Source organism: Drosophila yakuba, unplaced genomic scaffold (genome assembly GCF_016746365.2).
Source record: "Drosophila yakuba strain Tai18E2 unplaced genomic scaffold, Prin_Dyak_Tai18E2_2.1 Segkk4_quiver_pilon_scaf, whole genome shotgun sequence".
Classification (NCBI taxonomy): domain Eukaryota; kingdom Metazoa; phylum Arthropoda; class Insecta; order Diptera; family Drosophilidae; genus Drosophila; species Drosophila yakuba.
In genome coordinates this window covers 515,769-531,082 of record NW_025048816.1, presented here as the reverse complement: position 1 = coordinate 531,082, position 15,314 = coordinate 515,769, and the positions used below count along the sequence as shown (strand labels likewise).

General features: G+C 44.2%; 1 long non-coding RNA gene across 1 annotated transcript; it reads right to left on the bottom strand.

The window, feature by feature from the left end:
• Positions 1 to 14,430: 14,430 nt before the first annotated feature.
• On the bottom strand, positions 14,431 to 15,092 carry LOC120322272. The gene is made up of 2 exons (XR_005562041.2): positions 14,785 to 15,092; positions 14,431 to 14,724 (listed from the first exon to the last, which is right to left on the bottom strand). It is a non-coding gene; the product is annotated as an uncharacterized LOC120322272 (long non-coding RNA).
• Positions 15,093 to 15,314: the final 222 nt, after the last annotated feature.

Genomic DNA, 15,314 nt, shown 5'->3' with positions numbered 1-15,314 from the left:
AATAAACATCCTGACTCAGATCCGGGATAATAAAAAATTCCATCGGCTGTGTCATATTTCGATATGTAATATCGGCAACGAACTTGCCGATCACTGGACAGTTAGAGCCATTAGCCGTTTGATTGACTCAAAAACATTTTCGAAATTAAGGGCTGTTTCTAAGAGCAGCAGCAGCTTCATTTCCCACACAGCTGATCGTCGCGCCTGAATCCAGTAAAGCTTTATATTGGTATCTCCTAGCTTAAAGTCGCTTATCGGATTTAGAGATTATTGCCGAGACTAATCTTTTGTGGGTTGATTTAATCTTTTTCCAAAACGTTCTCAAACGCAAGGTAGATCGTTTCGGTCTCAAATTCAGCAAATATACGTTTGTTAGCGGCTTTGTAATTAGCTAAACGTAAATAAAAAGGCAAGTGGGAGTCTATTCCGGTTTTAATTAAAGTTGGTTGGCTCTGTTCTGCGACTTGACTGAAGTCTGTCGGGCGACAAGTGGGTTCTGTTTGCCGCATCCCTCTGGTAGTTTTCCTGAGGGTAACAGGTCAGACATTTGGGCTTGAAGGTATTCTTAGCCCCACAACCGTAACAAAAGATGGTTCTCTGTTCTAAACAATCATCGAAACGATGTCCCGGCCTTTCGCAATTCCAGCACATCAATCGCTTGTGTTGAATGGCGGAAACAATCTCGGGAACCTGTTCATCAACCTCAGTTGCAAGAGAATTGATTAATTCCCAGTCGATATGGATATCTTCGATATCTTTAAACTTTTTACGAAACTCATTACAGAATGTTTCCCAAGAAAAATTAGTGTTTGAGCGGTGGAACGGCCAGAACCAATCATTGGCCCTTTTCGAGAACAATAAGTGTAGATTATCGCATAGAAGCTGATAATCTCTACCCAAGTTCTGGACTGCCAAAGAACGAATTCGGTAGAAAAAGTCTGTGCTGACATGCCTTTCCTACTGCTATCAAATTTAATCCTCCAGCTTTATATAACGCCTGCAGCTTTATCCAAAGTGATTTAAGAAGTTTATCTGTATATATCTTGTGGATTGCTTAAACCATTAAGTGAAGATGATGCAACTGCTTAAACCATTAAGTGAAGATGATGCAGCTGGAGACACGATGAAAGGTCTATTATTGGGTCTTAAACTTTGATGTGGTTCAACATATTCTGCTCGGTTTTTATATTTAGGGCAGCTAGTTGAGCTTGGACCGCCTTTTCGAGGATCGAGGCAAGTAAGCTATTTATGGATTGAAGAAGTCGGTCTTGACTAACATCATTTCTATTGAAAACAGAAGAGTGAGTATCTTTTTTGTTTTTGGATACAACAGTTGGACGGGTTTCGATAGGAAGTTCGTCATTATTTCAAATCACTGCTCGAGTATTCATACCCCTCCTAGGAGTTGCTCCACTACCTTTTTTATTGGTATCTCTGGGATTAACCGAAGAATCCCTAATCGAATTAAGAGAAGGTGGAACAGCTGACAATCGTAGCGTCTTGGATCTCAATATCCAGTGTATTGTTCAGATAAGTTACATGGGTTGGAGTACTAATACTTTTGCACTCAGGACATTGCGGGGAAGCTTTAATGCTGTCTACAACGCATTTGTTGTGGAATTTATATATATCTAAAGGATATTAGACAGGTGTGTTTAAGTCGGCCCCACGTTGGGCGCCAATTGTGTAGAGTGCAGTCCTTTTAACTTTTTTTTTTTAATTCTTCCTAGCTGAGCAGCCAGGGCTATGACAGAGCTAGGCAGTGTGCACTTTTAGCATTTGCTCTAACTATCTTGACGAATGGAGCGGGGTTCTTGTCTACTCTATAATTTATAGGAACACTTTTTTACAATACTTTAAGTGCACGGTTTCAAATGAACAAAAATCAACAGGATATGTATTAAAAAATTAATTAAACATTGTAAGTCCCAATAAAAAGATAGATACCGGATTCTTGACAGAAACATTCGGTTCCGATTGACTCTAGGGTATGAGATGTTAATTTTACCCTATTCTACACCCTCCCTACCTTGACAACACCGGAGAAAATATATGGGTTATCCCTTGAGCTTACGTTAAGGTAGCTACTATTTATTTTCTAGGATCGGCATGGTGTTCGCCGACAGACCCACAAGAAATAATAATATAATGATAAACAAAATAAAAGAAAAAATATATAAGTAAATCAAAGTATTTTACATAATGAAAAATATAAGAAATAATGCATGGTTTAAGCTAAAAAAAAAAAAAGAAAACAAATGATGATCGACCATTAAATAAAAATAATAAAGAAAAATAGGGAAATTCAAATAAATCTCACTCACCCTGCGACGCCGTCGTTGAGCTCAATGACCGCTGAAAATCGTTATAAAATAGAGGATCATTTTGTTTCGACCATGAGTTTAAATTTAAGCACAAAAAATTATTAATTATTAATTATTTAGCTAGGCTGGCAAAAATCCTCCATCTGAACCCTCCACGAGGGCGCCGGCTGGGCAATGGGCACTGCATTATCCCGGACAACGGGTAATGCATTTCTACTTGCTCCATCCGCGGTAATGCAGTGTCTAGCAAGGCAACGGTTAAATTCCTTCTGCTCGAAAGCAGGAGGAAGTGAACCCTTTGCCATGTGCGGAGGTGCCTAGCGGTTAAGCATAAAACAAGTTGGTGGCTCCCCGGAAAACTAACCAAGATTTCTTTGTAATTGGACAAAAACGACTCAACCCGGGCTGAGTCGGTGGAAGGCGTGACTGCTACCACCGGCGGGCACGGAGAAGAGCAACCCCCTCTGCGTGTCGCCAGCGGTCCCACCTCTGATTTAACGGGAGCAGGTCATGTCAGTTGTAATGCTACTGCCACAACAACAACAAGGACTCCAGGAAGGTTAAGCCACTCAGGTGCCATAGTCGATACAGACTTGGGCCTGGAGAGCGTGCAGCTCTCCAAAGACGAGGTGGAAATCCTGCTCCGCTAGACAAAACCAGGCACCAGTTCCCAGGCACCAGCTCCCCGCGCAATATAAAGCCTACCTTCGCATCCACAGGAGAAGGCAAAGTTTACGTGGGCCGAGCAAAGGGTCACAGAGGGCACGGTGCACTTCGCCAACCTCCCTAACATGGCATCCACGGTGGAGGAGTCGCTTGCCAACAAGAGGCAACGCTCAACCGAGAGCGCCAATAAGGACGCACCGGGGAGCAAGCGCCGACGCGGGCCTAAGGAGGCAGGCCCCTTCCCCCCAGAAAGCGAAGAAGCCCGAAAATAAACTGAAAGTCAGTGAGGCCACCAAACGACACTTGATCGTGGCACTCATTGAGCCGCGGTGGAAGTTGGTGCATGTGCGACTCTTTGAGTCATTGTTTGCACGAATGGAGGAAGATCCTGAGGTCCCCACGCCCACTTTTGATGGTGCCGGGTGGCTGAACGGGGTCAAAATCCAGAAGTGCATGGATGACCCGACGAGACAATGGCTGACGCAAACGGTCTGCCAATTGGAGGCGTTGTGGGAGGGGGTCCAGCTGGAGGTGGTGGACAGGGAGCTAGTCCCGTTCATTCCTAAGACGATGGTTCTTTTTCCCATCGCAATCCAGGCATTGTGGGAGGAGGCCCAGCTGGAGGTGGGGGACAGGGAGCTAATCCCGTCCATTCCTAAGGCAAAGGTTCCCTTTCTCATCGCAATCCAAGGGGACCGGGCGCTGAAGCTGCTGCAGTGACAGAATCCGTGCATTCCAACCGCGGACTGGAAGGTTCTGCACCTTGAGAGCCCATCACCCAAGGAGGGGGGCCAGAGTGTAGTCCTTTAGATAAATAAGGAGGCGGAAAACATCCTATATCCAAGGCACGGGAAGATGGCGGGGGCATGGGGAGCGCCTCAAAAAACGCCATCCCGGGGAAAAGGATGCTCACACCCTGAAGGCAGGCGAGGTGGAGAAGGACCTAGGTCTGGAAACCATCGCGAAAGCCTCCTAGGCGAGTCGGATGATGAAGACGGAGACCTGACGTTGACAGTCAACCCGTCGAATGGAGATGGAGAAGCAAGGTCGCGTCGGCGGAATTCCTCATCGCCGTGAAGCAAGGGTCCGCCGACATAGCTTTGGTCCAAGAGCCATGGATTGACTCGGCCAATACCGTCGCCGACTAAACTCCTCCAATTCCTCCTCTTCTACACACCATCGGTAAGCAGAAACAGAGCCGTCCGTATGAACGTCGAGATCTCAGGAACTACAAAAGCTAGAAAATTGAGATTAAGCATACAGACTCCAGGGACATAGACGCAGCGCAAGTTTGTCGAATCATGCTGCCACGCCCACTCTAACGCCCACAAACCGCCCGAAACTGCCCCGCCCACACTTTTGAAAAATTTTTTAATATTTTTTCATTTTTGTATTGATGTTGTAAATTTCTATCGATTTGTCAAAAAACTTTTTGCCACGCCCACTCTAACGCTAACAAACCGCCCAAAGCTGCCACGCACACACTTTTGAAAAATGTTTTGATATTTTTTAATTTTTGTATTAGTCTTGTAAATTTCTATCGATTTTCCAAAACAATTTTGCCACGCCCACTCTAACGCCCACAAACCGCAAAAAACTGTCAGTGTTGAAGACCTCCTTCGCACTTTCACTAGCTGAGTTACGGGTATCAGATACTCGAGGAACTCGACTATAGCGTTCTCTCTTGTTGTACTTCAGTTCTGTTCAAGATCCGAAAGCTTACGCTGCTACAATGCTACAATAAAGCATTGCTCCGGCTTTAGCCGTAAGACTTTTGCCTATCATTGTTATAATAACTAAGCCACAAGGCCAGCGATTAGGGAGGTATGATGTGCATACATATCAAATAAGCACTGTATTAAATCAGAACATTGGGAACAATCACATTGTAGGACTTTTGCAACAATGTTTATGTAAGACTTTTCAATTCAGTAATCTGACCACACAAGAATGCTATTAAGACCAGAAGTGCAGAGTCGGTATAATTAACATACGCGACTGCTCGATCTTTATGTGCACATGACTCTCTCAGACTTATAGGAGGGGAAGCAGCATATACAAAGCTTGTGCGTGGAAGCACCACAACTGGAAGCTTATAAAAGAATAACCGTAGACCCAATCATTCCATGTGAACTCAAGCTGGACAATGTAAAAACCATACCAGATTTTACAGGAGGGTCTCAGAGGGCAGGATGCACTTCGCCAACCTCCCTAACATGGCATCCACGGGCGGATTCGCCAAAAAGATGGAGAAGTCGCTTGCCAACAAGAGGCAACGCTCAACCGAGAGCGCCAATAAGGACGCACCGGGGAGCAAGCACCGACTCAGGCATAAGAAGGCAGGCCCTCCCCCCCAGAAAGCGAAGAAGCCCGAAAATAAACTGAAAGTCAGTGAGGCCACCAAACGACACTTGATCGTGGCACTCATTGAGCCGCGGTGGAAGTTGGTGCATGTGCGACTCTTTGAGTCATTGTTTGCACGAATGGAGGAAGATCCTGAGGCCCCCACGCCCACTTTTGATGGTGCCGGGTGGCTGAACGGGGTCAAAATCCAGAAGTGCATGGATGACCCGACGAGACAATGGCTGACGCAAACGGTCTGCCAATTGGAGGCGTTGTGGGAGGGGGTCCAGCTGGAGGTGGTGGACAGGGAGCTAGTCCCGTTCATTCCTAAGACGATGGTTCTTTTTCCCATCGCAATCCAGGCATTGTGGGAGGAGGCCCAGCTGGAGGTGGTGGACAGGGAGCTAATCCCGTCCATTCCTAAGGCAAAGGTTCCCTTTCTCATCGCAATCCAAGGGGACCGGGCGCTGAAGCTGCTGCAGTGACAGAATCCGTGCATTCCAACCGCGGACTGGAAGGTTCTGCACCTTGAGAGCCCATCACCCAAGGAGGGGGGCCAGAGTGTAGTCCTTTAGATAAATAAGGAGGCGGAAAACATCCTATATCCAAGGCACGGGAAGATGGCGGGGGCATGGGGAGCGCCTCAAAAAACGCCATCCCGGGGAAAAGGATGCTCACACCCTGAAGGCAGGCGAGGTGGAGAAGGACCTAGGTCTGGAAACCATCGCGAAAGCCTCCTAGGCGAGTCGGATGATGAAGACGGAGACCTGACGTTGACAGTCAACCCGTCGAATGGAGATGGAGAAGCAAGGTCGCGTCGGCGGAATTCCTCATCGCCGTGAAGCAAGGGTCCGCCGACATAGCTTTGGTCCAAGAGCCATGGATTGACTCGGCCAATACCGTCGCCGACTAAACTCCTCCAATTCCTCCTCTTCTACACACCATCGGTAAGCAGAAACAGAGCCGTCCGTATGAACGTCGAGATCTCAGGAACTACAAAAGCTAGAAAATTGAGATTAAGCATACAGACTCCAGGGACATAGACGCAGCGCAAGTTTGTCGAATCATGCTGCCACGCCCACTGGAAGCTTATAAAAGAATAACCGTAGACCCAATCATTCCATGTGAACTCAAGCTGGACAATGTAAAAACCATACCAGATTTTACAGGAGGGTCTCAGAGGGCAGGATGCACTTCGCCAACCTCCCTAACATGGCATCCACGGGCGGATTCGCCAAAAAGATGGAGAAGTCGCTTGCCAACAAGAGGCAACGCTCAACCGAGAGCGCCAATAAGGACGCACCGGGGAGCAAGCACCGACTCAGGCATAAGAAGGCAGGCCCTCCCCCCCAGAAAGCGAAGAAGCCCGAGCAGAATCTCAAATTCAGTTAGGCGATAAAGCCGGCGGATTAAGAGTGACTCACCTCTGTCGTTGATGTCGTGGCTCCCCCATACGCAGTGATGCGCGTTGGAGTCTGCACCCACGATCAGTTGTTGGTCGTTCGGGCTGGCTTCCACCATGCTCCTGAGTTCCTCCGGTGGGGCCGTTCTGTCGTGTGCCATGTAGCAGGAAGCTACCAAAAGGCGATTCCACTCGCTCTCCAGCATCACAACAGTCAGGTCATCTGTGCTGTAATGAGACATAAGGCAATCCATGGCTCTTGGACGAAAGCGATGTCGGCATACCCTTGCTCCAGGGCGATGACGGCACTGAGCAACCTTAGTGGCATGGGTACTGAGCTCATCTCCATACGACGGGTTGACCGTCAACATCAGGTCACCGTCCTGCTCGTCCGTCTCGTCCAGTGAAAGTCCCTGGGCGGATTCCGCGATGGTTTCCAGACCTAGGGCCTTCTCCACTTCGCCTGCCTTCAGGGTGTTAGCATCCTTATCCCCGGGATGGCGTTTTTTGAGGCGGAGGTACACGCCCCCATGCCCCACGCCATTTACCTCAGATAGAGGTTGTCCTCCGCCTCTTTATTTATCTGGAGAACTGCTCTATGGCCCCCTTCCTAGGGTGATGGGGTCGCAAGGTGCAGAACAGTCATCCAGTCCGCGGTTGAAAGGTCCGGATTTTGGCGCTGCAGCAGCTTCAGCGCCCAGTCCCCTTGGATTGCGATGGGAAAGAGAACCTTCGCCTTAGGAATGGACGGGATTAGCTCCCTGTCCACCGCCTTCAGCTGGGCCCCCACCCACAACGCCTCCAATTGGCAGACCGTTTGCGTCAGCCACTTTCTCGTCGAGTCATCCATGCACTTCAGGATTTTGACCCCGTTCAGCTATCCGGCACCATCAAATGTGGGCATGGGGTCATCAGGATCTTCCTCCATCCGTGCAAACAATGACTCAATAAGTCGCGCATGCACCAATATCCACCGCGGCTCAGTAATCTTGCCGGCTTTATCGCTGCTGTCAATGAGTGCCACGACCAAGTGTCGTTTGGTCGCCTAACTGAATTTGAGATTCTTCTCGGGCTTCTTCGCTTTCTGGGGGGGAGGGCCTGCCTCCTTATGCCGGAGTCGGCGCTTGCTCCCCGGTGCGTCCTTATTGGCGCTCCCGGTTGAGCGTTGCCTCTTGTTTGCAAGCGACTTCTCCATCTTTTTGGCGAATCCGCCCGTGGATGCCATGTTAGGGAGGTTGGCGAAGTGCATCCTGCCCTCTGAGACCCTTTGCTCGGCCCAGGTAAACTTTGCCTTCTCCTGTGGGGATAGGGCGGCTTTTCCCTTGAGCCGGCTCAGGATGCGAAGGTAGGCTTTATATTGCGCGGGGAGCTGGTGCCTGGGAGCTGGTGCCTGGTTTTGGCGAGCGGAGGAGGATTTTCTTCCCTGCTGCACGCTCTTCAGGTCCGAGTCTGTATCGACCATGGCACCTGAGCGGCTTAGCCTCCCTTGAGTCGTTGTTGTTGTTGTGGCAGTAGCATGACCTGGGACATGACCTGCTCCCGTCAAATCAGAGGTGTGACCGCTGGCGACACGCAGAGGGGATTGCTTCCCTCCGTGACCGCCGGTGGTAGCAGTCACGCCTTCCACCGACGTTTGGGCTGACATCCCAGCCCGAGTTGATTTATTTTTGGTGTCCATTCCACAAAAATCCCTGGTTGGTTTTTCGAGAAACCACCCACTTGCGTGTTATGCCTAACCGCCAGGCACGTCCACCAATGGCAAATGGTTCACTTCCTCCTGATTTTTCGAGCGGAAGGAATTGAACCGTTGCCTTAGCTAGACACTGCATTGCCGCGGACGGAGCAAGCAGCAATGCATTACCCGCTGTCCGGGATAATGCAGTGCCCATTGCCCAGCCGGCGCCCTCGTGGAGGGTTCAGATGGAGAATTTTTGCCAGCCGCCTTGCTACCATGATATGGTTTGAAAATTTCGTATGCGTTTACGGCTGACTTTCGCCACGACACACAGTCATCTTGTTCTCCTGTAAAATCTGGTATGGTTTTTACAATGTCCAGCTTGAGTTCACAAGGAATGATTGGGTCTACGGTTATTCTTTTATAAGCTTCCAGTTGTGGTGCTTCCACGCACAAGCTTTGCATATGCTGCTTCACCTCCTATAAGTCTGAGAGAGTCATGTGCACATAAAGATCGAGCAGTCGCGTATGTTAATTATGCCAACTCTGCACTTTTGGTCTTAATAGCATTCTTGTGTGGTCAGATTACTGAATTTAAAAGTCTTACATAAACATTGTTGCAAAGGTCCTACAATGTGATTGTTCCCAATGTTCTGATTTAATACAGTGCTTATTCGATATGTATGCACATCATACCTCCCTAATCGCTGGCCTTGTGGCTTAGTTATTATAACAATGATAGGCAAAACTATTACGGCTAAAGCCGGAGCAATGCTTTATTGTAGCATTGTAGCAGCGTAAGCTTTCGGATCTTGAACAGAACCGAAGTACAACAAGAGAGAACGCTATAGTCGAGTTCCTCGACAATCTGATACCCGTTACTCAGCTAGTAAAAGTGCGAAGAAGGTCTTCAACACTGACATTTTTTGACGGTTTGTGGGCGTTAAAGTGGGCGTGGCAAAATTGTTTTGGAAAATCGATAGAAATTTACAAGACTAATACAAAAATTAAAAAATATCAAAACATTTTTCAAAAGTGTGTGCGTGGCAGCTTTGGGCGGTTTGTTAGCGTTAGAGTGGGCGTGGCAAAAAGTTTTTTGACAAATCGATAGAAATTTACAACACCGGCGTTAGAGTTGGCGTGGCAGCATGATTCGACAAACCTGCGCTGCGTCTATGTCCCTGAAGTCTGTATGCTTAATCTCAATTTTCTTGCGTTTGTAGTTCCTGAGATCACAGCGTTCATACGGACAGACAGACAGACGAACAGACGGACAGACGGACATGGTCATATCGACTCGGCTATTGGTCCTGATCAAGAATATATATACTCTATATGGTCGGAAACGCTTCCTTCTACCTGTTACATACTTTTCAACGAATCTAGTATACCCTTTTACTCTACGAGTAACGGGTATAATTATGGGGTGGTTAAAAAAAATCTCTGTATCTAAATATTGAAATTTAACTACTAGAGAGCCCGGTACGAAGGAACATTTTTTTTATTTTTTCGTAACGCGACCCCATATGTCCCAGAATTATAGCATAGCTTAGTATTAAAAAAAAAATAAAATAAATAAAACATAAATATTCAGATAAGATTTACAAAATTAATTAACAAAGTCAATACTCTTAGATCTTAGGAAACGGAATGAATGGAAATTTCAATCGTCGTTTAAGTACATGAAGGAGATTTTCTTAGTTTTCTTAATTCGTTTTATTTAGGTGCACAATGAAGTTGCATAAATGAATACTATTACTACATCTTATTGGTTCGGCCCTCCAGCCTCTTTTGTAAATAAAGATAAATGAACTTGTAAAATCATGAATTGCTAAAGCTGTAAATATCTTGAGTTGACATGTCAACTTGAATAAGATCGGGAGGCTCTATAGGGATTCTTCAAATATGCTATCGTGAAGATTATGGTCGGGTTAGGTAGAGAAAGCGATGTTCAAATTCCACCAAAGACCTTGCGGCCGTTTAGTCTTGCTGCCGTCTGTAACATTTTTCTGTTTCACTTTCCGAGTTCCGTTTCTGTTTTCTCTTTAATTTTATTTTTTTCCCTTTTCGTATAGCATTTACAAGCCTAGTAACTTATAGTTTCCGTAAGAATCCTAAAAATTAAAGTATGTGTGGACTGTTCTGAAAGGCAATCCCACCCACCCCATCGCCGAAATAGCTAAGGCACCAGAGGATTCCATAACATTACATAATTTATAACTGAGTAGAATAGTGTGAGCACAAATTACCAGTGTTTGGGTACTGTACCCCTCAGCTTATCATGCTATAAGAGTAAGCCTTTAGAAAGGCTCAGTTCTTATATTAATATATTTTGAAAAGGCGTGAGCGATATTAGGAAAAAGAAAAATCAACAACAAATTTGATACTTAGCAATGAGCGCAGCGACGTCAACCGAAGCAGCAACAGCACTCACGACCGCGTTGTAATTTAAAAATTTTATTTTACGTTAATTTATGCAACTTTTTATTAAAAAATTGAATCTTTGCGTTAAAAATGGAGCTAAACACTTATTGGTTGGCGAGAAAACGTCAAGAACTTGAAAAATCAATTAAAAATCGCACTTGGTTCGAAAAAGATGTTTTAATACCAAAATTTGGTCTTTGACCGACTCCCTTCTTCTTTCGTTTCTTTTACTATTTACTTTTTCAAGAAAAGCGCTGAAAGGCACTGTAAGCTAAAAGCAAGTTCTTCCATTTAGCTTTAACATTTTCTAAGAGCAATGCTCTAATTAACATTATATTCTATTTAACACTAGATCAATATATATTGAATTATTGAAGAGTTCGTGAGAAAAGCCAAATAACTATAACAAATGATTGAAGGCTTAATGATTGTAGCGCCTGCCAGCTCATAAGAAAAACAAACATCAAGCTTCTAGAATTTTACTTCTATCCTACCAAAAGAAAATAGTTTAGACATATACTTTACTATAGTAAAGGAAGATAAATAAAAGTTCAGAGAGGAATAATATTATTGTGATAATATTATGTTTCTGAACAAACTCTCTTTATAAAGAGTGCGCATCGACTTCTATTTTCAAAGTGTACCTGCTACGCACTTGTAAAAACTGTGAAAAAGCGCCTTTAGAGAGAGAAGCTAAGAGCGAGATTTAACACTAAAATTCTTTTCAACACTAGATCAATATATATTGAATTATTGAGAAGTGGGAAAGAAAAGCAAAACAATATATGATTTTTCCAAGTTTTTCCAATTTAACAATAAAGCAGCAATTTCAATTTCGACCTCATATCCACAGGGTGGGTGTTTAAGTGAGCCTAACCAATATGTATTCAAAATAATCGAAAAAAATGTAATCATTTCTCAAAAGTGTGGGCAAGGCAGTATTGGGCGGATTGTAGGCGTTAGAGTGGGGTAAAATTTTTTTATACTCGGTATTCGTAGAGTAAAAGGGTATAAGATTCGATGAAAATATAAGCGTTTCCGACCATATAGAGTATATATATTCTTGATCAGGATCAATAGCCGAGTCCGATCTGGCCATGTCCGTCCATCTGTCTGTTCGTCTGTCCGTCCGTCTGTCCGTCTGTCCGTCCGTCTGTCCGTCCGACTGTCCGTCTGTCAGTCCGTCCATATGAACGTCGAGATCTCAGGAACAACAAGGGCTAGAAAGTTTAGATTATGCATAAAGACTCCAGAGACATAGACGCAGCGCAGGTTTGTCGATTCATGTTCCCACGCCCACTCTAACGCCCACAAACCGCCCAAAACTGTCATGGTCTTGCTTAGATTGGAAAACATGATCAATAAGTGCCTTTTTTTTTAAATCGCTGCCATTTTGTGAAATTTTGAAAAAAGTTTGTATCATGCTACAATCAACGTTCTTAAAATTAAGTAATAAAAACTTTCAAGTTTCTGAAGCTGAAATATCATTACGACCGTTTGACCTCGTCGCACCTGCAGTGATGCATTCAACGACGCGCAAATGGAAAATTTGAGGACAATTTCATCCGGTTTTTGTTTATTTTCTTTGAGTTTAAGCAATAATTAATCAATTAAAAAAAATGTTCAAAAATCATATGTAGTTTTTTTGCAATCCATCCTTGAATAAGAGTCCCGAAATTTGAGCGCGAGGGTAGACGACCCCCTTAAGCATACAGACTCCAGAGACATAGACGCAGCGCAAGTTTTGAATCATGTTGCTACGCCCACTCTAACGGCCACAAACCGCCCAAAACTGCTACGTCCACACTTTTGAAAAATTTTTGATATTTTTATACCCGTTATAGGTATAAAGGGTATACTAGATTCGTTGAAAAGTATGTAACAGGCAGAAGGAAGCGTTTCCGACCATATAAAGTATATATATTCTTGATCAGGATCAATAGCCGAGTCGATTTGGCCATGTCCGTCTGTCCGTCTGTCTGTCCGTATGAACGTCGAGATCTCAGGAAGTACAAAAGCTAGAAAGTTGAGATTAGGCATACAGACTCCAGGGACATAGACGCAGCGCAAGTTTGTCGAATCATGCTGCCACGCCCACTCTAACGCCCACAAACCGCCCGAAACTGCGACGCCCACACTTTTGAAAAATGTTTTAATATTTTTTCATTTTTGTATTGGTCTTGTAATTTTCTATCGATTTGCAAAAAAACTTTTTGCCACGCCCACTCTAACGCCCACAAACCGCCCAAAGCTGCCACGCCCACACTTTTGAAAAATGTTTTGATATTTTTTCATTTTTGTATTAGTCTTGTAAATTTCTATCTATTCGCCAAAAAACTTTTGGCCACGCCCACTCTAACGCCCACAAACCGCCAAAAACTGTCCTTCGCACTTACACTAGCTGAGTAACGGGTATCAGATAGTCGGGGAACTCGACTATAGCGTTCTCTCTAGTTTCATTTTTGTATTGGTCTTGTAAATTTCTATCGATTTGCCAAAAAACTTTCTGCCACGCCCACTATAACGGCTACAAACCGCCAAAAACTGTGTTTAGGACTCTCCTCCCTTCAACTAGCTGAGTAACGGGTATCAGATAGTCGGGGAACTCGACTATAGCGTTCTCTCTTCTTTTTTTCTTATCTCTTAAGTCTACCGTTTGAATGAATTAGTCATGTTGTTGTTGTTGTTGGAGGTACAAGAAATTTTTTGGTCATCGTAAAGAGAACAAAATCCTCTTTTAGACAAAATACATTGGCATAAGTTATCTGTAATAGTATTGAAAATATAGTGTGTTGAACATTGCACACTGCCAAAAACACATACTGTTCGAATTAATAGTGGTTGGGGCTCGTACCGATCTCCATCTAAAACTTCACTGATCCTAAATGGTCCCTTAATGGTCTAAATGGTCTAATTTAGTTTGATGACGTTCTATATTTTTTAATAAAACAAAATCTCCAATTTTATGTCTTACAACTGTTGCCTTATTTTTATCAAATCTATATCTATCATTACTAGCCTGAATATTTATATTCTACCTCTATCTCCATGTCATACGGTGGCACCAAGCCCGAGGGTCTCTTTACCAATCAGCATATCTAGAGGGCTTGCTTTGGTTGCACTACTAACTGTGCAATTCAATTCAAGTTGTAGCTTGCCAAGAGCATCCTGCCATGACCTGTTACTTGATTCCACCGCAGTCAAGAGATTCTTGAGCGTTCCCATAACGCGCTCAACTTGTCCGTTTGCACGACTTCTTTCTGTAGCTATAAGATAGACAAGACCCCTTTTCTAAGCTCATAAGTTTGGGCAATATCATCTATGAAATCTTTTGTTTTCAGCTGCGAGCCAATCATTTGAGATTTCTGCTAAGTTTACACGTTTTTCTAGGATTTTAGTCTTTTGAACTGGTGTTGCATCAGGCACGTGATTCCTAGATAAAAATTTCACATGCGCAATGCGCTTTCCTTCCCTATATTCTATTTTAAATCAAAAGATTGCAATTATGCCCACCAGCGATGCAGCCTAGGTGGTAGTTCAATTTTGATTCGCGATGCCTTTAGCGAATTGCAATCCGTAGATACAACCAACTCTCGTCCGAGCAAATAATGCCGAAAATGTTTAACTGATTTAACAACAGCCAATTTTTACAATTCATACGAATGGTATTTAGACTCAGCGGGCAGGTGGATTTACTTTAAAACTCCCCCTTGATCCGATGAATTAGCATTGCCCCATATCCACAAGAGCTCGCATCAGTATGTAATTCTATCGGATGTTGTGGTTCAAAAATAACAAGTACTGATAACATTCTTCCTAATCTCCTCCAAATCATCAGTCCAGTTAAGCGTGTTTTTGCTCGAAGTTAGTGAATATATTGGTTTCATGATCTAAGAGAATATAGAAACAAATTTTCGAAAAAAAGACGCCAATTCAACAAATTGTCTTACGCTTGTTAATGCTTGCGGCGGTGGCAAGGACTTCAACGCAAGTATTTTCCGGGAATTGGGTCTTATTTCTCCAGCTCGCACCTCATAACCCAGATATTGGACCGTAGTCTTAAGAAACCCACATTTGTCCGACTGGTGTTACAAACGCTGTACATTCGATAGAATCAGGATGTATAGGAATCTGATGGTAACCACTAGCCATATCCAAACACGTAAAGTATTTTGCCCCAGCTAACCTAGCTATGCAAAGGAAACCTGTCAGCAACCGTGTTGTTGTTAAGTTCACGATAATCAATGCAGAGGCGATCTGATTCATTTTTTTTTTTACTAAAAGTGTTGGACTTGCATAGGGAGAACATCTAGGTCCAATAATGTTACACCTCAACAATTCAATAATTCTTTCTCGTAAAATTTTTTTTTCATTTGTACTTAATCAATATGGTCCCGTTGAACCGTTTTACTAGAATCGACTAACCGAATTATGATTTCACCTGAATTAACTTTAGAGCAAGGAATTCCATTAATAAATG